The 24,983-nt window shown below is 40.0% G+C and overlaps 1 protein-coding gene across 1 annotated transcript in view; it reads right to left on the reverse strand.

Moving 5' to 3' along the window:
- Positions 1 to 24,983, reverse strand: part of STPG4 (sperm-tail PG-rich repeat containing 4) — a gene marked incomplete at both ends in the record, with an annotated part of 70,193 nt that overhangs the window by 39,413 nt on the left and 5,797 nt on the right. The gene's annotated exons all lie outside the window — the stretch shown is intronic.

Raw genomic sequence — 24,983 nt, forward strand, 5'->3', positions numbered from 1 at the left:
AAGACCATGAGATTTGAGGGAGGTGTTTAAGAAGGGCAAGACTTGAGAGAGGAGCGGTGGACAGCGAGCCGAGGTGAGCCACTGCAGAAGAGCCCGGCGGGATTTGGCAGATTTTTCGGCGCAGGGAGCATCTAAAGCTCCCAGTGGCTGGGCTCAGCACACGCTGCAGGGACTCAGAGCGGAGCTCAAAACCAGAGAAGAAATATGCCAGCCTCACGGCCAAGGGCGTAGCAGTGGCGCCATATTGCCACCAGCGGCAGCAGCAGCGAATTCATCAAGTCCACTACAGCTCCATCTGCGTATTCAACAACAGTGAGTCAAATTGCGGGCCACAGAGGAGAAATCCCAATACTGACTCCCAGGGACTTGACCCAGTGGGGGAGTGGCGGTGGCAGAGATATCACACAATAGGAGAACGCGCAACCTGGCACCCCCCATAATCTAAAGCAGCCTCTATTGACTCCCTGGGTCTGAGACTTTGCAATACAACCCAGTAAAGGAGTAGTGGGGTCTGAGATACCACAGACTCGAGATCCAGAGCACCTTAAGTGAAGTCGTAGTGACCCAAGGGAAGAACCCAGAGAAGGCACAAACTCCCAAAATCATGGGAAAGAGGAATAACAATGGAGCAATGAATGCCCACAATCCCACAACATCAGAACCCGATAAAACAGAAATTCAGAGATTTCTAGAAGATCAAATCAGGAAAATAACTCTAGAAATAATAGAGGTGTTTCGAAAAGAACTCAGAGAGAGCCAAAAAGAGATAAAGGATGCAATTAATGAAGTAAAGGCCTCAATTCAAAGTACAAACAACCGATTAGACCACATGAAGAATAGAATCTCGCTCTTAGATGAGCAATCCAAAAATGAACTCATAGTTTCTAATCTAGAAAAAAATATCCAACAGCAGGAATCTGACATTGAAGAAATATGGACCCATTTTAAGAGAGCTAACCTAAGGTTAATTGGAATAGAGGAGGAAAAAGAAGGTGAAACCAAAGGGATCAACAATATCTTCAAGGAAATAATAGCAGAAAATTTTCCAAACATAGAGCAAGAGGTCGATACACAGGTCCAGGAAACTTATAGAACTCCCTTTAGACAGGATCGGAGAAGAGGATCCCCACGCCACATAATTGTCAAAATGACCAATGTGGAAGCCAAGCAGAGAATCTTAAAGGCAACAAAAACAAAGGGCCAAGTGACATTCAGAGGCGAACCAATTAGAATTTCTCCAGACTTCCCAAACCAAGTCATGAGAGCCAGAAAGGCATGGAGTAACATATTCCAAACTCTGAAAGAAAACAACTTCCAGCCAAAAATTTCCTACCCTGCAAAACTTTCTATCAAATTAGATGGAGAAATAAGAAGCTTCCATGACAAACAGAAACTGAAGGAATTTATGTCTTCAAAACCAGCACTAGAGAAAATACTCAAAGAGATTAACTACAAAGAAGAAATAGGTAACACACACCAGAACCAGAGAAACAAGATTTTCCATCCAACAGACAACTAAGATTAGTTATCTGTGGAGATTCATTATTTATGTTAGTCTTATACCTATCTCTAAATTGTATTGTTTGCTTTTATTGTTTTTAGGATTTCTAGTTGGAATATTAATATATCTTCAGATATAGCATTTGAAAATATTTTATCCCATTCTATCAGTGACTTTTAACTCTGTTTACACTGTCTTTGGATATACAATATTTTATTTGTTAGGGAGTTTGTATACCCTTTTGTTGCCTGTGCCATTGAAATCATATCCAAGAAATCACTGCCAATTTCAATGTTGTGAGCTTTTATGACCCAGATTTTCTTCTAAAAGTTTATAGTCTTAAGATCTATATTTAGGTCTTTTATCTATTTTGAGTTAATATTTGTATATGTGTTAGGTAAGAGTCCAATTTTATTCTTTTTCATGTAATTATTTTTCAACAATATTTAGTTAAAAGATTATTATTTCCTCCACCAAATGTTCGTGGAAACCTTGTCAAAAATAACTTGACAATATAGGGAAGAATGTATCTCTAGGCTTTTATTTAACTCCAATGGTTTATATATCTGCCTTTAGAACAATACTACACTGTTTCAATTATTGTAGCTTTATATGGTTTGAAATTAGAAAATATATATCTTCTAGCTTTGTTCTCTTTTGTGATCGTTTTGGGTATCTAGAGTCCATATTCCATATTAGGATAGATTTTTTCTGAAAAATAAATATATAAATATATGATAGTTTCACCAAAAAAAAAAGAAAAAAATATTCTCTGGTAAGAAAGAAAGCAAAAAGAAATATTGAAATGTTATCTTTAAGTTATCAAAAGCTTGGTATCAGATAAATGAAACTTATGTGAGATTATCATTTTTAATTTTGGATAAATTGCTATAATACTAGATGTCAACCACTAAGCCAAGCATGGAAAGGAGGGATGGGGAGGGAATGGGGTGGGGATCGGGTAGGGGCTGACTGGGCAATGTGTGCATGTATGTCTACAAAAGTTTTTTGTATCCCACTATGATGTATGAATACAGTGCACCAATAAAAAATTAAAAAAAAAAAAGATAAAGAAAGAAGGGCAAGACTTCTTCGAGGAAAGCCAGAGAGGGTATTCCAAGAAGGAAGAGACCTCCATCTGAAACTGTCTCTCTGACCATCGTGGGACTTCTTGCAAACTATGTTGGGGTGGCTTCATTGTTAGCCCAGCGGTCTGAGAAGCAAGGGAGATCAGGAACTGGGAAGGGTATAGAGGATGATATGGAGAGGGAGGACAGGAGAGAAGATAAGTCGGCTCAGGGCTCCCTATGCCATGCTGCCGGAGCTGACAGGGAAGAGTTGCATTATAAATCCTGGGAAGGTTGCTTCCTGAAGTGAACAATCTCCCTCCGGTGTTTTTACATTGGATTTTGAGAAACAATGCCACCTTTGTTGAACATGAAGCATCTTTCTCCTAGCATTACTTGTCACGTGGAAGTTCAGCTATTATATTTCTCCTGGAGGCTGTCTTTCCCATGTTACCACACAATTTTTATTGCAAAGGCAGCATTTTGTGAATATAGTGATAATAATAAATATAGATTTTATGTTGAGATATGCATACTGTCCTGATGCACCTGTACCTGCTTAATGGCCCACCTGACATAATAAACACCAAGGAAAGAAAGGTATTTCTGCATCATACTGTAGAAACAGAAACATATTTTAAGCAAAGGACTCTCTTGAAGGCTAACAATGGCCTATCTCTTGATTTTGATGATGGATCATGGATGGTTGCTTTCTATTTACTTTAAACTGTGCTTATATGTGTTCCCCCATGCACATGCTCCTTGCTCTGTTACACACACCTGCACACAGAAAGAGAAAGGAGAACTGAAAGGGGGACTCAAAATAGCTGTTCATTCATCTATACTCAACAATTCACTTAAGATTGCTATAACAAAGAGCTCATGGAAAAACTTGTTAGTCTGGGAAGGAATACTGGAGCATCTGTGTTTGTCCTACTACACACAGCATTGTCCACTCTCTGTCATTTAATGTAACAGAGAGAGCTAACTTTTTTCCATAAAGTCTTTTTTTCTGTGGTACTGGGGGTGAAACCCAGGGGTATTCTACCTCCAAACTATACCCCCAGCCCTATTTTTGATTCTTTATTTGGAAACAGGGTCTCACTGAGTTGCAAAGGGCCTTGCTAAGTAGCTGAGGGTGTCCTGATCCTCCTGTCTCAACCTCCCAGATGCTGGATTACAAGTGTGTGCCACCACGGCCCATAAAGCACAAGTCAGCAGCCTTATGTAACAGACTGTCTCTGTGTGCATCACTAAACATTTGAGTGGGCCTATTTTTCTTGGGTCTAATCACACACATGCACACACACGCACACACACACACACACACACACACACACACACACGTAAACACACACAAAGAGTTTTCTAATTCCCATGTTTTTCAGTACTTCATTTGAACATATAATATAAGACTTAGAGAATCTAGACAATGGGCCCATAAAAATACCTGATTCTAGTTACTTTTTTTCTGATTCTAGTTAATTAATGTTTCATTCCACACTGATTAGACACTCAAAAATCTTGTAATAGCTTCAGGTCATAAATATGGCAGGATGATATTACTATGGCTATATAATTCAGTTTTTTTTTGTACTAACACTACCAATGGTACAAAACAGGAAAAGGTAGAAAAAAGCTGACAGTACTTATTAGGCTTTTGGTGGGATCATGCGCGCGCACACACACACACACACACACACACACACACACACACACAATTTTAAGAATTCTTTAGAAGAGTTTTAGATTCACAACAAAATTGAGAGGAAGATACAAAGGTTTCCCATATAGCCCCTTTCTCCACACATGCACAGCCTCCCTCATGACCACATCCCCACAAGAGTGTGCATTTATGACAGTGGATGACCCACATTTACACACTGTCACCCAAAGGCCATAGTTACATTAGGGTCCACTCCTGGTGCTGTATATTCCATGAGTTTGGACAGATGTACAATGACATGTATCCCTCACCATTATAGGTCATACAGAAAACTTTCACTATCCTTCAACTTCTCTATGATACCTATTCATCCTCCCCTGCTAACCCCTGCCAACTGCTAATCTTATTGTCTCCATAGTTTAGCCTTTCCTTGAATGTCATATATTTAGAATCATACATTATATAGCTTTTTCAGATTGTCTTCTTTCACTTAGTAATACGCATAAGTTTCCTCCCCCTTTGTTTTTTCTTTTGGTACTGGGGACTGAACCCAGGAGTGTTCTACCTCTGAGCTGTACCCACAACCCTTTGTATTTATTTATTTATTGTTTGTTTGTTTATATTTTTATTTTGAAACGGGTCTTGCTAAATTGTTGAGGCTGGTTTCTGAGGATGGCTTCGAACTTGCAATCTTCTTGTCTCAGTCTCCCAAGTACTGGGATTACAGGCATGCAACACCACCACTGGCTGAGTTCCACAGTTTTGTCTTATAAATTTAGGTGTATGATTCAGTTTAGGGGTTTAAGGTCTTTGTCCATATTCTCGTAAGTATGGATGTCCATTTATTCCAGTGCCACTTGCTGGAGCTATTTCCTCCACTGCACGGCCTCTGCTCCTTTGTCCAAGATCAATACCTGGATTTTTGTGGGTCCATTTCTGAGCTATCTTTTCTGTTCTACTGGTTGTGTCTACCAGTACCATACAGTCTTGATTACTGTAGATGCATGTTATGTGGTCACTGCAGTCTTCCAACTTTTCTTCTCCTTTGACATTGTATTGGTTATTCTGGGACTGTTGCCTCTCCACAACTTCAGAATCAGTTTATTATATCCATGAAATAACTTGCTAAGATTTTTATTGGAATTTTATTGAATCTAAAGATCAGGTTGACATCTTGACAATACTTATCTTCCTCCTCATAAGGAAGGAAATATCAGGGAAAAAAACCTCTCCCTTTATTTAGTTCTTTGATTTCCTCCATCAGAATCTTGTAGTTTTCTGCACATAGATCTTGTACAAATATATTTTGTTAGATTTACACCTAAGTACTTCATTTTCTTGGATGTGAATGTAAATGGTATTGTGTAGTAGGGTGTGGTGGTACTTGGGAGGCTAAGATAGGAGGATGGCAGGTTCAGGGCCAGCCTCAGCAACTTAGTGAGACCCGATTTTAAAAAAAAAAAAAATGAGCCAGGTGTGGTGATGCACGCTTGTAATCCCAGCATTTGGGAGGCTGAGATAGGAGGATCACAGTTCGTGGACAGCCTCAGCTACTGAGTGAGGCAATTTTGCAACTCAGTGAGACCTGTTTCAAAATAAAGAATAGGTCTGGGGGTGTAGCTTGGAGGTAGAATGCTCCCTAGTTCCATCCCCAGTAACACACACACACACACACACACACACACACACACACAGGCTGGGGATTTATCTCAGAGATTGTATATGCTTAACTCTACCAGTAATTTTTTATTTCATGGTATAAATAATCTTTCTCACATAAGTTCTCACACACACACACACACACACACACACACACACACACACACGGTTTGAGAAGAGAAACAGATTTCATCTAAACCTCACAATTTCTAAGTAAATTCTAGGTTAATATATGAAATAAAAGATCATCTTCTTTGTGTGTGTGTGGTGGGGGTTAATGATTGAACCCAGGGCCCTGCACCCAATAGGCAAGTCCTTCCTACCATTAAGCTGCATCTCAGCCCTTTTTATTTCATTTTGAAAGAGTTACTCTAAGTTTCCCTGGCTGGCCTTGAATCCTGTGATCCCAGCTGTGATCCTCCTGAACAGCTGAGATTATAGATGTATACCATCGTGGGCATCTCCTAAGGCACTTTTTTTTTTTTTAATGGTATTGTGGTTTTTTGTTTTCCCTTTTGTATTGAGGATTGAACCCAGTGGCATTCTACTTCCAGGCTATACCCCCCTGCACTTTCTATTTTTTATTTGGAAACATGATCTTGCCAAGTTGCTGAGGGACTAAGTTTCTGAGGCTGGCCTTGAACCTGTGATTATTCTGTCTCAGCCTCCAAGTCCTGGGATTACAGATGTGTGCCACCACGCCTGGCTTTTGTATTTTTTTTTTATTTCAAATCCCACATGTTCAATGCTGGCATGTAGGACAGCAAATGACTGTTCTCACTGACTAAATTTCTTTAACAGGTACAGAGCGACTATGTGAGGGGGCACCAAAGTGCTTTGTGCATGTATGTCATTATCAACGTGATATATATTATGATGTGAGACCATAATGCACCAATAAAAGCACATTGATATATCTAAAAAACACAGGGTGACTCTATGGTTTAGGTCTAGAATGTCCCCCACAAAGCTCATGTGTTGGCAATGCAGCAGTGTTCAGAGGTGAAATAATTGGATCATGAGGACCAGTGGATAAATTCGTTTGAAATATTAATAGCCTGAATGAATTTCCTGGATGGTAAGTGGGACATGGCTGGAGGTCACGGGGGTGTAGCCTTGGGAGCTCCGTCTGTTCGTGTGTGTGTGTGTGTGTGTGTGTGTGTGTGTGTGTGTGTGTGTGCACGCGTGCACACGCGCAGGTGCTTCCCAGCTGCCATGAGCTGAACAACTTTTCCTCACCACTCCCTGCTGCTATGATGTTTCTGCACTGGTGCTGGCTGATAGTGGTTTGAACCTCTGAAATCGTGAACCAAAATAAACTTTTCCTCTAAGTTGTTCTTCTCAGGTCAACAAAAATAACACAGTGAGCTTTGGCAGATTATGTCTTTCAAGAAATAGGTCCATTTCAACTATGTTTTTAAATTTGTGGGTATAGAATTTTTCATAATGAGCTGGGCATGGTGGTACATGCCTGTAATTCCAGTACTTATAAGGCTGAGATAGGAGGACCACAGGTTTGAGGTCAGCCTCAGCAACTTATCAAGACCCCCAGAAACATAGTAAGACCTTGTTTTTAAAATAAAAAATAAAAAATAAAATGGACTGAGAGTGTAGCTCTAATGTAGAATGTCCATGGGTTAAATCTCCTGTAGAAAAAAACAAAAATATTTATCATAACACTTCTTTATTTTTTAATGTCTATGAGATTTAGTTATGCCCGCTCTTTTCTTACTAGTATTAGTTACTCATTTTCCTTAAATTGGAAACTTAGATGATTGATTTTTTTTTTTTTTTTTTTTTTTTTTGGTGGTACTGGGGTTCCTGGAAGCCCTTCTACCTCCGGGCTACACTCCCAGACCTATTTTTGCATTTTTATTTGGAAAAAGGGTCTCCTAAGCCAGCGTGCGGGGCTAGCTTCGAACCTGCGCGATCCTCCTGTCTCTGCCTCCCAAACGCGGGGATTACAAGCGTGCGCCACCACGCCTGGCGGATGATGATTGATTTTTAATTTCTTTTCTTTTTCATTCTTTGTGTGGGGCGTACTGAGGATTGAATTGAGGTACATTCCACTTCTGAGCTAGATCCCAGCCATTTTTTATTTTTTGTTTTGAAACAGCGTCTCACCAGGTTGCTGAGAGTCTCACTACACTGCTGAGGCTGTTCTTGAACCTGAGACTTTTCCCATCTCAGGCTCCCAAGTACTGGGGTTACAGGCATGCAGCACCACACCTGGCTGCTTCTTTTCTAATATAGTCATTCAGTGCTATAACTTTCCCTCTGAGCATCGGCTTCACCATATCCCATAAATTTTGTTAAAGTGTTTTTCATTTTTTATTTAGTTCAAAATATTATTTAATTTCTCTTGGGATTTCTTCTTTTATCCATATGTTATTTAGAAACATGTTGCTTAATCTCCAGTTTTCTTTCTATCACTGATTTCTAGTTTAATTCCATTATAATCTAAGACCTCACTTTGTATGATTTCTATCCTTTTATTTTTATTTATTTATTTATTTTTTTGGTGGTACTGGGGGTGGGGCGCAGAGCCTTTCTTCCTCCAGGCTATCCTCCCAGCCTATTTTATACTTGTCTCAGCCTCCCAAGCGCGGGGATTACAAGCATGCGCCACCACACCCAGCTTATTCTTTTAAATTTGTTGAGGCATGTTTAATAATCCAGAATGTAGTCTATTTTAGTAAATGTTCCAAGTGAGCTTGAGAATAATGTTTTTTTTTTTTTCTGCTGTTGCTGGAAGAAGTGGGCTACATACATAAATTATATTCAGTTGACTGATGATGTTGAGTTCAACTATTTTCTTACTGGTTTTCTGCCTGCTGTATCAGTCCATTTCTGATAACAGGGTGTTCAAGTCTCCACCTATAATAATGCATCCTCTATTTCTTTTTGTAGTTCTATTAGTTTTTGACTTACATTTTTTTTTTTTTTTTTGTGGCACACGGGGTGGAATCCAGGGGCATTTCTAACTCCGGGCTATACTCCTAGACCTATTTTATACTTTATTTGGAAACAGGGTCTCACTAAGTTGCTGAGAGCCTCACTAAGTAGCTGAGGCTGGCTTTGAACCTGCGTGATCCTCCTGTCTAAGCCTCCCAAGCACTGAGATTACAAGTGTGTGCCACCATGCCCAGCCTGTTTCTATTTTTTAACACTTTTTTCTGTCTTTTGCAGTTCCAATTCAGCATTTTATGTTACTCCATTTTTCTCTTCTTCAGCTTATCTCCTCCTTCAGCATACTGATTCTGATGTTGTGGCTTTTACTTTTTTACCGATTGCCCTGAGTCTGCTATATATAACTAATCAAAGTTCACTTTCAAATAATACTAAACCACTTTATGAGTAGTGTGATTATCTTCCAATAGCAAAATAATCCTAATTCCTTCCTCCTGTACCTTGTATCATTGCTATCATTCCCAAATACATACATGCACAAGATATAATCATAAAAATACATGATAAAATACATTGTTGCTATTAACATTCTGAATAAACTCCTCCTATATGTTATATTAACTAATTTTAAAAAAATGAACTTTTTTTTTTTTTTAAATGGCGACTGAGGGACACAGCACTTCTCAGTAGCTGAAACAAATAAAGTTCAACTACTTAGAAAGCAGTGTCTTAATCAACAAAATAAATACGTACCAGGAACCAAAACAGATCCAGGTACTTCGGCAGAACCCTGAACTCGAAGAAGAACAAAGATCAGACAGCAGACCTGCTGCAGATACAATCGGGACGCCCGCTGGCGGGCTGCCTGCGCGGCTGCCTGCCAGCCCAATCGGCACTCCCGAGCCCTACTGAAGCCACCGCGGCAAGATAATCCGGGACTGAAAACGGACATAGGACCTCATCTTAAGCAGCGAGCAGCACCCACGTCAGAATTCTGTGTGCTCACCAGCGACTGGATCACAACAGCACGGGGACTCCCACAGAAGCCTGGACCAAGGAAGCCAGGTACCTGAGTGCGTCCAGGGAAAGTGCAGGTCCTAGCATGTGCCCCAGGCCCAGCACCGGCCCGGGGCATCTGTCCCACGCCTCAGAACCCAGCACTGTCCTCACGCACCCTGTCTGCACCCAGGACCCCTGCTAGTAGTCAGTGTCTGCGCCACTGCCACCCCTAAATCGGAGCCTACCTTGTGTGTCTAATCCCCGCCCCCCACTGGAGCCCAGACATCCACCTTGCCAGAGGCCTGCCTTCCAGGCGGCGAAAGCTCTGTGCGCCCCTAAAATCTCCTCGGCCCCCCCAGCTTCTATGTCCCGCGGGAGGCAGAGATCACTGCTGGGCACCACGCACTGCTTGTGCACCCGAACCCTAGTGCACCTATCCTGCACCCCTGGCCCACTGCTGGGAGTTCCCGCCTGCCCGGTAGCCCGATGCTTAGTTCTAATTGAGAACACAGTTCAATACACCTTGAAAGAGCATAGCAGCAGCAATAGGCAGCTGCACCCACTCACACCTGGTTCCAGTAATAGCAGCGCACCCAGCCTGCACTCTCGGAATAGGCAGAGCTCTGGCAGTAAGTGTGGGCATCCAGGAACCGGCATCCCTTTGCCCAGGGTACATCTTGGGACCACACCAGCTAGCCCAGTTGGAATTTCCAGAAACACAGGAAAATCCATCGAGACACAATATCTGCACAGGACCTTAGGGGGAGGTTCCAAGTATACTTTGGACATCCTCCACCCCTGCTGTAGGGAAGCACAGACGGGAGTCTAGTGTGGTGAGTGCAGAGGTGCTGACTACAGGTTGGAATTTCTCAGAACCTGGGAATTCTACAGAATCTAATAAAAGTGAAACCAGACATCCTGACACACAAACCCAAAGTAGTTAAAGGAAAGAAAGGTGTCCAAACACCCAGAGTGACCTAAGAAGATAAAAATAGAGTACAAAGAAAACTAAGAGACATTGGATTATATTCTGAAAGCTACCAAAGCAATCAGATACACAAATATTATATGGACCTGACCCCATATGCGTAAATAAGTAGGACTGTTTGTTTTACTTTTATTGTGGATGTTTTGTTTTGTTTTGCTTTTACAGTGCTTTTGTTTTGGTGTGGTTATTGGTGTTTTATATTTTTTTTTCTTAACCCACCCTTCTTTTACTTTAACTTGTTGTTGTTTTTTATATAAATATTTGATAGTTTGCCTTATATTCTGATTTCACACAGCTGCTAGTTCCTTTTATTTTATTTCTGTCCTTTTTTCCTCTTTCCTTCCTTTTTCTGTTCTCCTCCTTTGATTGGTTTTTCCTTTCTTTTTCTTGGATTACATAATAGTCTTGGTATCTTGTGTGGATTTTTTTTTTTTATGTTTGTCTGCTCCTTCCATTACCCCTCTTTACAAACTTTCCCACACTAACCTACATACTCTTCTCCCCCAAAACTTTTCCCCATAATATACCTCCTTGTTTAATACTCAGAGTATTTCATATATCCATACTTACACTACTAACGACAAGAGTCCTACTAGTTAACTCTCTCTCATTCTTAGCAAGATATTACCTTATCATACTTAAAGTCTTTCTCAACCTAAATATATACTCTACCTAATCCGACTCCTTTACCAATCACCCCAGCTCCTCCCACATCACCCACCCTCAACACTGGAAAGGCTCTGCTGACTTGCTGATACCCCTAAACTCCTAATATTAAGATTGGTCTAAGCATAATACTCACGAACAATGGGTAGAAATCAGAAAAACAGGACAGAGAATGCTATAAATATGAGAACCAGGAATTATGAAGAGATAGCAGAAATCACGAATACTGACCTACTAGAAATGCAAGAAGGGAAATTCATAATCTTGATGTACGATATGATGAAAAGATTTAAAACAAGTATAGAGGAGGTGAAAGGTGAGATAGAAACACTAAAAAGGAATCAGAAGAGGTCTGGAATGAAATGAAAGAGGCAATAAGTGAAATGAAGACAGCAATAGAAAGAAATTCTGGAAGATTACATGAAATGGAAAACAGAATATCAATATTAGAAGACAGTACATCCCAAACTGAAAACACAGTCAGCGATATATAGAAATCTTTACAGCAACAAAACCTAAACATCCAGCAAATATGGAATAATATGAAGTGTCCTAATTTACGGATTATAGGCATTGAAGAAGGGATAGAGGTACAGACCAAGGGCATCTGTAATATCTTCAAGGAAATAACCTCAGAGAATTTTCCAAATATGGGAAGAGACTTGGACCTTCAAGTCCAGGAGGCATACAGAACTCCACTGAGACAGGACCAAAGAAAGACCACTCCACGCCACATAATAACCAAAATGACCAATATTGAGGCTAAGGAAGGAATCTTAAAAGCAGTGAGAACAAAAGGACAGGTGACATATAGAGGCAAAACAATACGAATCACCCCAGACTATACAACCCAGGTCATGAATGCTAGGAGAGACTGCTATGACATGATTCAGACCCTGGAAGAAAATAACTTCCAGCCCAAACTAATCTATCCAGCAAAACTACTATTCAAGATCAATGGAGAAACCAAAGTCTTTCAGGATAAACAGAATCTCAAAAAATTCATTAATTCAAAGCCAACACTAGAGAAAATTCTTAAAGAAATAAACCATAAGGAAGAAAATAGAAGCAGACTTCAGAATCAGAGAAGAGAGGAAGTTAGTAAGTGGGCCATTTAAGTAAAGAAGAAAGATCACACCACCCAAGAGTAGACAGAACACAAAATGGCAGAAAACAAAAATCATATTTCAATAATATCTCTTAATGTCAAAGGACTTAATTCACCAATCAAAAGACATAGACTGGCAATGTGGATTAGGAAACATAATCCAAATATATGCTGTCTGCAAGAAACTCACCTCACAGCCAAAGACATTCACAGGCTGAAAGTGAAAGGATGGAAAAAGATATACCATGCCAATGGTGACCAAAAAAGAGTAGGGGTAGCAACCCTGATATCCAACAAAACAGACTTTAAACTAAAACACATCAAAAGAGACAAATCAGGGCACTTCCTTTTATTAAAAGGAACAATGCACCAAGAAGATATAATGATAGTAAATATTTATGCCCCAAATGTGGGTGCAACCACATTTGTAAAACAAACCCTTCTGGACATAAGATCCCAAGTAGACCCAAATACAATAATTCTGTGAGACTTTAATATGCCTCTCACACCACTGGATCGATCTTCAAGGCAAAAGATGAGTAAAGACGCTTTAGAACTAAAGGAAACCATAAACCAAATAGACCTAATAGACATTTTCAGATTATTTCAACCAGGAACTACAGAATACACATTCTTCTCAGCAGCCCATGGAACCTTCTCCAAAATAGACCACATACTGGGACACAAAGAAAATACCAGCAAATTCAAAAAATGTAATATAATTCCTTGCATCTTTTCAGACCACAACGGAATAAAAGTAGAAATCAACAACAGGAAACTCGAAAGAAAGTATTCAAATTCATGGAGAATGAATGATACACTATTGAATGATGAATGGGTAAGAGCAGAAATTAGGGAAGAAATAAATTTATGGAAACAAACGAAAACAGAGATACAACCTACCAAAATCTATGGGACACCATGAAGGCAGTATTAAGAGGAAAGTTTATTGCATTGAGTGCCCACATAAGAAGGACAGAGAACCACCACGTAAAGAACCTAATGACACAACTCAAGGACCTAGAAATTCTGCAACAGTCTATTCCCAAAGCCAGCAGAAGGCAAGAAATCATTAAAATTAGAGCAGAAATAAATGAAATAGAGAACAAAAAACAATTCAAAGAATCAATAAAACAAAAAGTTGGTTCTTTGAAAAGATTAATAGAATTGATAAATCCCAGGACAACCTAATCAAAAGAAAAAGAGAATCAACTCAAATTATCAAAATTAGAAATGAAAAAGGAGATATCACCACAGATAGTGAAGAAATTCAAAAGGTTATCAGAAACTACTTTAAAAATTTATACTCCAATAGACTTGAAAACCTGGAAGAAATTGATAGATTTCTAAGCACAGTTAATCTTCCTACACTCAGCCAAGAGGACATAGCAAGCCTAAACCAACCAATAACAACCAAAGAAATAGAAACGGCAATAAAAATTCTTCCACCAAAGAAAAGCCCAGGCCCAGATGGGTTCCCAGCTGAATTCTACAAAACCTTCAGTGAACAACTAATACCAATACTACATAACATGTTCCGAGAAATTGAAAGAGATGGAACTCTCCCAAATTCCTTCTATGAGGCCAGTATCACATTAATCCCCAAACCAAATAAAGACACCTCAAGAAAGGAAAACTATAGACCAATATCCTTAATGAACATAGATGCAAAAATTCTAAACAAAATTCTAGCTATACGCATTCAAAACTATATCAAGAGAATAATACATCATGACCAAGTCGGTTTCATCCCAGAAAAACAAGGCTGGTTCAACATACGCAAATCAGTACATGTTATTCACCACAGGCAGTAACTTTCTCAACAAAACCCCCAAAGCTCAGGAAATTAAAGCAAGAATAAACAAGTGGGATAACATCAAACTAAAAAGTTTCTTCTCATCAAAGGAAACTATCAATAACCCAAAGAGGAAGCCTACAGAATGGGAAAGGATCTTTACCAGCCACCACTCTGATAGGGGGCTAATATCCAGAATATACAAAGAGCTCAAAAGACTCTATACTAGCAAAACAAACAATCCAATCAAGAAATGGGCAAATGAGCTAAATAGACACTTCACAAAAGAAGAGATACAAAGGGCCAATAGATACATGAAAAGATGTTCTTCATCACTGGCCATCAGGGAGATGCAAATCAAAACTACACCGAGATTCCATCTAACCCCAGTCAGAGTGGCAAGCATAAAGAAATCAAACAACAACAAATGCTGGCGAGGATGTGGGGAAAGAGAAACTCTTTTACACTGTTGGTGGGAATGCAAACTAGTTCAACCACTATGGAGATCTATGTGGTGATTCCTAAGAAAGGTGGGAATAGATCCACCATATGATCCAGCTATACCACTCCTGGGTATCTTTCCAAAGGGGTTGAATTCAGAGAACTACAGCAACATATGCATACCTATGTTCATAGCAGCACAATTTGTAATAGCCAAAATATGGAACCAACCCAGATCTCCATCAACAGATGAATGGATAGCAAAACTGTGGGAAATACACACAATGGAATTCTATTCAGCCATAAAGAACAAAATTATATCATTTGCAAGAAGATGGAAAGCCCTGGAGAACATTATGTTAAGTGAGATCAGCCAAGCACAGAAGGAGAAGGTACATATGTTCCCTCTAATATGCCCAAACTAGGAAACACAGAGGATACCAGTGGGACTCCAAGATAATGGAAGGGAAATACCAGCAAAGTTTGAGTGGAAAGATAGGAGAGGAGGAAGGCTTATCTTGATTAATGAGGGTCTACATCTGAATATGTGTAAAATTATGCATATGACATGGTTAACCTGGACAACCATTGGTGGGAGGGGGGAAGGGAAAACGGGGGCAGGGGGAGAGGGCACCAAATATAGTTTAAATTTAAACTATTTGTGTTCAATAAAAAAATTGTTAAAAAAAATGAACGTTTTGGTTTTTTAACCATCATTTCTTCCTTCTTCTAAGGCTCTTCCTTTATTCATGTAGATTTGAGTTTCTGATCTATATCATCTTCCTTCTTACAAATGTCTTTGAATATTTCTTGGAAGGGAGGTTTATTGGCAACAAATTTCCTCAATTTTTGTTTGTTGAAGATCGTGTTCATTTCTCCTTCACTTATGAAGGATAATTTCACAAGATACAGAATTCTAGGTTGGTGGGTTTTTTCTCTCAATATTTCAAATTCTTCATTTCAGCCTCTTCTTTGCAAGCTGGAAGCAGTGCCTATTTGGTTCCTTTGGAAACAGAAAGAAACCCCCTCTGGTTTCTTTCAAGGAGTTTATCTTTGATTTTTGTGGTTTGAACATGATATGTTTAGTTTTGTTTTGTTTGGCCTTTATCCTACTTTGTACTAATGGGACTTCTTGGATCTGTACTTTGGTATCTGACATTAATTTGGAAAATTCTTAGTACTTTTCTTTTTTTTTCTTCCTTCTTTCTCCCTTTTTTTTTCTTTTGCATTCTCATTTCATCTCTATTATATATTGTGCAATTTCCCATAGTTTGTGGATATTCTGGGGCTTTTTTTTGTTTTTGTTTCATTTTTCAGTTGTGGAGGTTTCTACTGAAATATCCCCAAACTCAGAGACTCTTTCCTCAGCTATGTCTAGTAAGAACAGGCCCTCAAAGGCATTGTTCATTTCAGTTACAGTGATTTTGATCTCTAGAATTTCTTTTTGGTTCTTTCTTAGTATCTCCATCTTTCTGCTTACATTGTTGACCTATGATCGATCTCTCTCTCTCTCTCTCTCTCCCCTCTCCCCTCTCCTCTCTTCTCTATCTCTCTGTCTCTCCTCTCTCTCTCCCCTCTCCCCTCTCTCTCCTCTCTTCCCTCTACTCTCTCCTCTCTCCTCTCTCCCCTCTCCCCTCTCTCCCTCCCCTCTCTCCCTCCCTCCCTACCCCCCTCTCCTCTCTCCTCTCTCTCAGGAGTGCAGGTGCACATGCTCATTGGAAACTGAACCCAGGAGCTCAGTGCACAAGTGCTCTAATACTGAGCTGCACCCCAGCCCTTCCCCATCTATTCTTGCATGTTGCTGACTTTATCATTCAAGCCCATAACATATTCATCATGTTCATTTTAAATTACTGATCTGCAAATTCCAACATCTTTGCCACACTCGATTGTGATGCTTGCTCTGTCTCTCCAAACTGTGGTTTTTGCCTCTTAGTACACGCCATGTAATTTTTTTCTTGATTGCCAGACGTGATGTACTGGGTAAAAGAAGCTGCTGTCAATAGACCTTTAGTAAGGTGGTGGTAAGGGTGGGGGAGGGATTTGTCCTAGAGTCCTATAATTAGGTCCCTGCTTTTCCTGAGCCTATGCCTCTCTCTGGACCACATTTCACAAGTTCTCTGCAACCCCTCTCTTAGGTGGAACGGGGTGACGACAGCTGGCTGGAGTTGGGCATTTTCCTTTTCCTCCATAAGTCAGGCTCTGAGAAAACCCCAGCAAGCCAGGTTTTGGTTTCCTCTGAGGACAAACCTTCTTAAGAAGAACAGGGTGCTCTGATGTGTTTCAAGGATTGCTTTTTCCTGTCACCGTGGCAGAAGGATGAAGCCATTTTACTCTGACACTTGCTGTGAGAACCTGGTTGAACTCCTGGAGTTGGAACTCACAAACAAAAGTGGGAGGACTCCTATGGCTAGATCCTCCTAAAAATTTTACCTCTCAGAACTGCCCAAATAGAGCCTCCAGCCATTCAGCAATTACGGTGCCTCCAGAAGCTGCTCTGTGCATTTCTCTTCTGGTAAATAGGGGTTCCTTGTACCACCTGTAGTCTCTCTGGTTCTAGGGTTGGAAATCTGCCCTGTGACCTCACCTTCTCTTAAGAGATCTAATAAGAGCTGTTGAATTTTTAGTATGTTTAACTTTTAATTTGTTGTCAAGATGGTGCTACAACTTCTAGGCTACTTATATACAGAACTGGAAACCAGAAGTTGGTGTGACACCATTTTGGCAACCCAGACCCATAAGTGGATAGGACAGAAACATATTTCTCACTTCTTTAGAAGTTCTATCAGAATAATTGTAAGGTGAACACAGCCAAAGGACCAGCAAGTACAGAATTTCTAGGCACCACTGGTAGAATTCCTCTTCTCTCTGAGAAGTAAAACCTCTAAGTGAGCCATGTGAAAACAGCAGCAATTCATTGCTCGGATGTCGTTAAGGTCTAAGAAATAGACACACAGGACTCCTCAAAAAAGCAGCATGCCTAATGATACCAATGATATTTTCTTAATTTAATCATTATATTTTGATTTCCACTATGAAGTACAAGTATGCCCCAGTCCCCAAGATAATTCTCTGTATCCAAATTTTAAATTTCATATTTATTGCCACATTCTTGACATATTTACATGTGACAATCACTGCTTTGCCTTGCAGTGGCTGTTTGAGTTCCACCTTAAAAAAAAAAAAAGTCAGGTGCAATGGTGCATACCTATAACTCAGTAGAATGAGGTAGGAAGATACCAAGTTCAAGGCCAGCCTGGGAAACTTAGCGAGACACTGTCTCAAAATAAAATAAAAAGGGGTGGGAGGTAGGTAAAAATAAAAAGGGGTGAGGAGGTAGGTAGCTCAGTGGTGGAGTGCTTGTTTGCCTAGCATGAGTGAGGCCCTTGGTTCAATTCCCAGAACTGGAAAGAAAAAAGTTAAATTAGCCAACTTGGAGGACCATATTCCTTCATCTAGATAAACAATGAGTTGTTTCATGTTATCTACATTTGGCTCTTTGTTTTTCTGACATTTAAGACCTGGGCTCTCAAGTGACTGGCACCTCCCTCGCCAACCAGGGAACTTCTCCATAGCAAAGCAAGTCCAGCCTGGCCACCTCCTTGTGACCTAAAACAGGTACTGGGGGAGGGAAGGGGCAGAGGGACCAATTGTGTTTCCTTTCACACGTTTCATCTTCAAGGCAATGCTAAAGCTAGCCAAAACAGAGGCTTCACACTATTTTAATTAATTTCACTTAATTGTTTATTTCATTTAAAAAGAATCCCCAACCTAGGAAGTAAATATAAGAATCTCTAAAATAAGGAAAGAGAAGATTTGAGGAGGGGAAAAAAAGGCTAGCTGGAAAAATGTTGCATTCTTTACAAATGAACTTAACTGAAATAGAGTATTACTTACACACTGAGGACAATTCAAAATTTATAGAGAGAAAAAAAAAAAACCCGTAGCTTCCTTGACCATTATGTAACCCCTACTTTCCAATGTAAACCACTATTACTGATTATGTAAGTATCTCTCGAGAAAGTACATATTTAACATCACATATATGTTACTGGTATTCGTTTATACAAATAGGATTATGCTACAAAATTAACCTATAACTTGATTTTTTCACTTAATAACCTGACAATACTTTCATATCAACACATATAGATTAACCTCATTATTTTTAGTGGTATGCCTGACAGCATGCTGTTGTATGGATATGTCATTATTTAACTAGTTCTTTAGTTAAATAAAATTACAAGCAATGCTGCATTGTTATATAAATATCTCACTGTAATTTATTAAGACCATTTGAAGGATAAGTTCTTGACAGTTGATGAGTTGAAAGCTACATAATTTAGAGCTAGGTGCAATGGTACATGACTACAATCCTAGCACTTGGGAAAATAATGGGCTTAAGGACAGTCTCAGCAACTTAGTGAGAGCTTGTTTCAAAATAAAAAGGGTTAGGGATATAGCTTGAAGATAGAATGCCCCTAGGTTCAATCTTGAGTAAACAAACAAACAAACAAACAAACAAAAAATCCAGGCATGGTGTTGCGCACTTGTAATCCCAGCATTTAGGAGGCTGAGACAGGAGGATTGCAGTTCACAGACAGCCTCAACTATTTAGTGAGGCCTTTGCAACTCAGTGAGACCCTGTTTCAAAATAAAGAATAAAAAACAGGGCTGAGGGTATAGCTCAGAGATAAAATGTCCTTGGGTTCCATCCCCAGTAACCCCCCTCACACACACACACAAACTACAAGTTTTAAAATATTTCTAGGTTGCAAAATTGCCCTTTAAAATATCTGCACCAATTCATATTCATACAAGCAATGCATGAGAATGCCTGTTTTCTGTATCCCCTTTACCAATATTCAGTATCAACATACTTAAGTTTTCAATCATTATAGGCAAGCAGAAATGGTATTTTTGTCATTATTTTTATCATTAATTACTAGTTGAAGCCCAGTATTTTTTTATGTTAAAAGGCATACTAAAAAGTAAGTAATATATGTTTTGTAAATTGCTAGTTCACATCCATTGCTCATTTTTAAATCAGAGTATCTGTTTTAATAGGATTGTAAGAGAGCATTACTCATGTCCATCCTTTGAGGCAAGTGTTGAAAGGCACAGTTAGTTGCCAAATACAAAATCAACATACAAAAGGTGTCATTTTTGTAGATGAAGAATTGAACTTGCTAAAACAGAAATCAAGAAAAATATCCCATTTGCAATAGGTCTATTAACCCTGAGAAAAAACACTCAGAGATCACATCTATTACAATAATGCCTTAATCCAGAGGTTATCACCAGGAGCATTTTTGTCCACTACAGGACATTTATCAAAGTCTGGTGATAATTTTTTGTGTTATTATTATTATTAGAAGGAGGATGATACAGGGTTGGATCCAGGGGCATTTTTACCTCTGAGCTACACCTCCAGTCATATTTTATTTACTTCTAATTTTTTTTTTTTTTTTTGGTGGTACTGGGGTTCCTGGAAGCCCTTCTACTTCTGGGCTACACTCCCAGACCTATTTTTACATTTTTATTTGGAAACAGGGTCTCCTAAGCCAGTGCGCGCGGCTGGCTTCGAACCTGCGCGATCCTCCTGTCTCAGCCTCCCAAGCGCGGGGATTACAAGCGTGCGCCACCACGCCCGGCTACTTCTAATTTTTAAACAGGGTTCAGACCTAGGTTACTGAGAGTCTTGTTAGGTTCTTGAGGCTGGGTACTGAACCTGAGATCCTCCTGTCTCAGCCTCTCAAGTATTAGAGTTACAAATAGGTGATATTTTTGGTTATTACAACTTTGAGGGTAGATAGCCAATACTATCCAATGAGCAGAGGCCAGGAATACTGCTAAACATCCTACAAAGTACAGAACAGCCTCCCACAAGAAAAATTTTCCTAGCTAAAATGTCATTAGTACTGAGGGAGAGAAACCCTGGATTAGACAGGTAGGTGAAGAAGTCAGAACAACAGTAGAACTTTAGAGAGAAGTCTAGGCAGGAGATATAAATAAGTTGGTAATCACCAACAGAGTGTTTGTAGCCTTAAGACTGGATACGATCAGCATCTAAGGAAAAAGTACAGATGGAGCAGAGGTATGACTGCCTGGAGACTCCCAGATGAAGAGATAAGGGAGAAGGTGCAGAGACCGCAAGAAGCTGGGAAGTAAAAATAAAAACCAAGGACTAGAAGGAGGTGTGAGGTGTTTGAAAAGAGGGGAGAGGTGAGATATGGCCACTCAGAAGAGTGGGAAAGTAAACTAAATAGAGAACTCTGTTTGGTGCCTAGTGGAAGGGTTTAAATGAAACTAGGCGTTCAGCTACATGGATTTGGCCACAAGGTATGCAGTTAGAGTTAACCAAACCAATAAGAGATGAGCAGCCAGAGTCAAGGGAATTAACACTGTAGCTGGGAGTAACTATCATGATTATGAAATTTATGACGGGAAACCTCCTGATGGAGGTTGAGGGACAGTGAAAAGGTAGGAAAATCAATGAGTTGAAGGCTGGCAGAGAGAAAAATTGTTGGGGTTGGGATACTAGAGTGTAGCCAGAGAATGAGATTTATGTATCTGAGATTATGGAGGAGTGATAAGGTCTAGAATATACAAAGAACTTAAAATACTTTATATTAGAAAAAACAACCCAAACAAGAAATGGGCAATTGAATTGAATGGACACTTGACAAAAGAAGAGATACAAATGGCCAATAGATACATGAAAAAATGTACATCATCATCAGTAACTAGGGGGATGCAAATCAAAACTACACTGAGATTCCACCTAACCCCAATCAGAATGGCAATCATCAAGAAACCAAAAGATAATAAATGTTGGCTAGGATATGGGGAAATAGGAACTCTTTTACACTATTGGTGGGATTGCAAACTAGTTTGTCCACTATGGAGATCAGTGTGGAGATTCCTTAGAAAACTGGGAATGGATCCATCATATAATCCAGCTGTACACTACTGGTATTTTTCAAAACCAGAGAACTACAGCAATATATGCATGCCCATGTTCATAGCAGCACAATACACAACAGAAAAATTATGGAACCAACCTAGGTGTCCATCAACTGATGAATGGGTTACAAAATTATGGAAAATACAAACAATGGAATTCATTTTGGGGCAGCACTAGGAATGGAAGGGCTTTCTACCTCCGAGCTACATTCCCAGCCCTATTTTTATTCTTTATTTTGAAACAGAGTGTCACTAAGTTGGGGAGAGCCTCAGTGAGTAGGGAGACTGGCTGGGAACCTGCAATCCTCCTGTCTCAGTCTCCCAAGTAGTGGGATTACAGGCATGTGCCACCACACCCAGCACAAACAATAGAATTCTACTCAGCAATAAAGAACAAAATTATGTCATTTGCAAGAAGATGGAAGGACCTGGAGAACATTATGTTAAGTGAGATTAGGCAATCATAGAAAATGAAGAGTTACATATTTTCTCTAATATGTGCAGGATAGGGAGTAATTGGGATATAAGAGAGACTCCAGATAATGGAGGAGAAACCTCAGTGAAGCCAGGGAGGGATCTAAGGAAAGGGGAGGAAGAAGAATGAGGTTCATTAATGGAAATACTACCGATGACTATGTATATACATGTGAATATACCAACTTTCAGCAATGTGAATATATCCCACTTCTATTAAAATGATGGGCTTGATTATGCTGTCCTATTCAATACTCTGTATTGGGAGGGAGGGAAATAGGGATGTGGGGGGCACCAAATGCAGTGTGCATGTATGTCATTGTCAACGTGATTTACATTATTACGTGAGACTATAATGTACCAATAAAAGCACATTGAAATATCTTTAAAAATAATAAAATAAGAGCCGGGCATGTGGCGCACACTTGTAATCCCAGCGCTTGGGAGGCTGAGACAGGAGGATCGCAGGTTCGAAGCCAGCCTCAGCAGCTTAGTAGGGCTCTCAGCAACTTAGTGAGACCCTGTTTCCAAATAAAATATAAAATAGGTCTGGAGTTGTAGCATGGAGGTAGAAAGCCCTTGGGCTCCATCCCCAGGACCACAAAACAAAACAAAACAAAAAAATAATAAAATAAATATAAAGGGTATAATCCTGGGGCTAGTGGATGACTGCAGCACTGGGCAATAGCAGGCCATAAGGCCACACACACAAAGAGAGATGGTCTACACATATTCCACAATGGAAACATTATTTATCTGATAAGATGTTATAGTAAGCTGGGCGTGGTGGTGCATGCTTGTAATCCCAGCGTTAGGGAGGCTGAGACCGGAGGATCATGGTCCACGGACAGCCTCAGCTACTTAGTGAGGCCCTCTGCAACTCAGTGAGACCTGGTTTCAAAATAAAGAATAAAAAATAGGGCAGGAGGTGTAGCTTGGAGGTCGAATGCCCCTGGGCTCCACCCCCCCCCATAAAAAAGTAATAAAAAAAAAGTTACAGTAAAAATTGTGGGACCATCTCAAATCCTCTTTGGAAAGTACCAGATATAGATAAGTATATGTATGTACATATACACACACACCTAATAAGACTCCTTGATATAGATTTCCCAAATGAGTTACGGGCTTCAAAATAAAGGCATTAAAAATAGCAAAAACTTTTCCTTTTGTTTTGCAGTGGTGGAAATTGATCCAGATCCTCCCACATGCTAGGCAAGTGCTCTACCACTGAGCTACATGTTCAACCCCAAAATAGTAAAAACTCTCTCTTTTTTCTTTCCTTGTGATGCTATGGATTGAACCCAGGGTGTTGTGCATGCAGACAAGTGCTCAACCTTTTAGCTACACACCCAGCCCTTTTTATTTTATTAGGAGACAGATTCTTACTAAGTTGCCCAGGTTGGCTTCGACTTGGTGACTGTCCTGCCTCAGCCTCCAGAGTAGTTGGAATTATAGGCGTGTACCACTGTGCTAGGCAAAACTTTCTAACAAATAAAAAGCAGACTGACTGATGAGGTAAAAACTCTATTAAAATAATGGGCTTGGTTATGCTGTCCTATTTTAATAAACAACACTAATGTATACTGGATCTACTCAAAATTCAAAGTATTCTGGGTTCTCCTATTAAAACACCAGATTTGTTTTGTTTTGTTACTGGGAATTGAACCCAGGGGCATTGTTCCTCCATGCTACCACACCCAGCACTTTTTCTTTTTGTGTTTGAAACAGGGTCTCAATAGGTTGCCAAAGTCTTGCTATGTTGCTGAAGCTCTCCTCAGCAACATAAAGGCATGCACACCATGCCCAGCCCAATTTTTTTTTTCAGTACTAGGGATGGAACCCAGGGGCATTCTACCTTCAAGCTACACCCCCAGCCCTATTTTTTATTCTTTATTTTTGAAACAAGGTCTCACTGATTGCAAAGGGGGTGCCTATACAAAGTTACATCTGAATCTCTCTCCACTTATGAGCATATTCTCTTCTATCTTTGAAAGAGAAAGTTAGAAAAACAGAATTATTTCAGTTTCTGGAGCCTAATACTTTGAGGGAGGTGAAGAGTAAAGGAGAAAAGACAAAAAAGAAACAGAAAACGTATGTTTTCCAAAAATGTATCCATTCCTCTAGGTAAGCTAAATTCATTTGGTCCTTTTTAGTTTTGCCTAATATCAACCTTCTGTCCTTCCTTTCCACAGTGGGCCTTTAGCCAACCCTCAGAGACTAGTCGAGCAAGAAAAGAGGAAGCAAAAGGGAAGGAAATGGCAGAGGAGGTACAAAAGGATGATCTGGGTGGCCAGAACGATTTCCCATGTGGCTTAGCTACCTGACACCAAGCCATAAAAGTCCCAGGGTAATTTAGTGTTTGCATGCACTCCCTGAAGCACACAGGATGGGTAAGCACATAGGACACTTGCTGTTGTGTTTCATGGCTGTGATCCACAGAGCAGCAGGAAGGGTGTACATGTTGGATACCTGTGCTCCTCCTGTGAACACTTCGTGTGTACCTTACCAGTCGCACGCAGCCTCTTGTTCTTAACTTGGCCTCCAATGGCCACGCATTTGTTCTCAGATTGTTATCATAATGTTCTGATAAAGTGAAGACTGATACCATTACTAGCTTCTTCCCACTTGGGGAATATTAGGGCACAGACAACTGAGACAACTGCCCAAAGTCCAAGTCACATGCCTACACAGGCTGTGCTCCCAAAGCTTCATGTCTTCCACGGGGCCGTGCTCCTGCCTCCTG

Source organism: Muscardinus avellanarius (genome assembly GCF_963383645.1).
Source record: "Muscardinus avellanarius genome assembly, chromosome: 15".
NCBI classification, from domain to species: Eukaryota; Metazoa; Chordata; class Mammalia; order Rodentia; family Gliridae; genus Muscardinus; species Muscardinus avellanarius.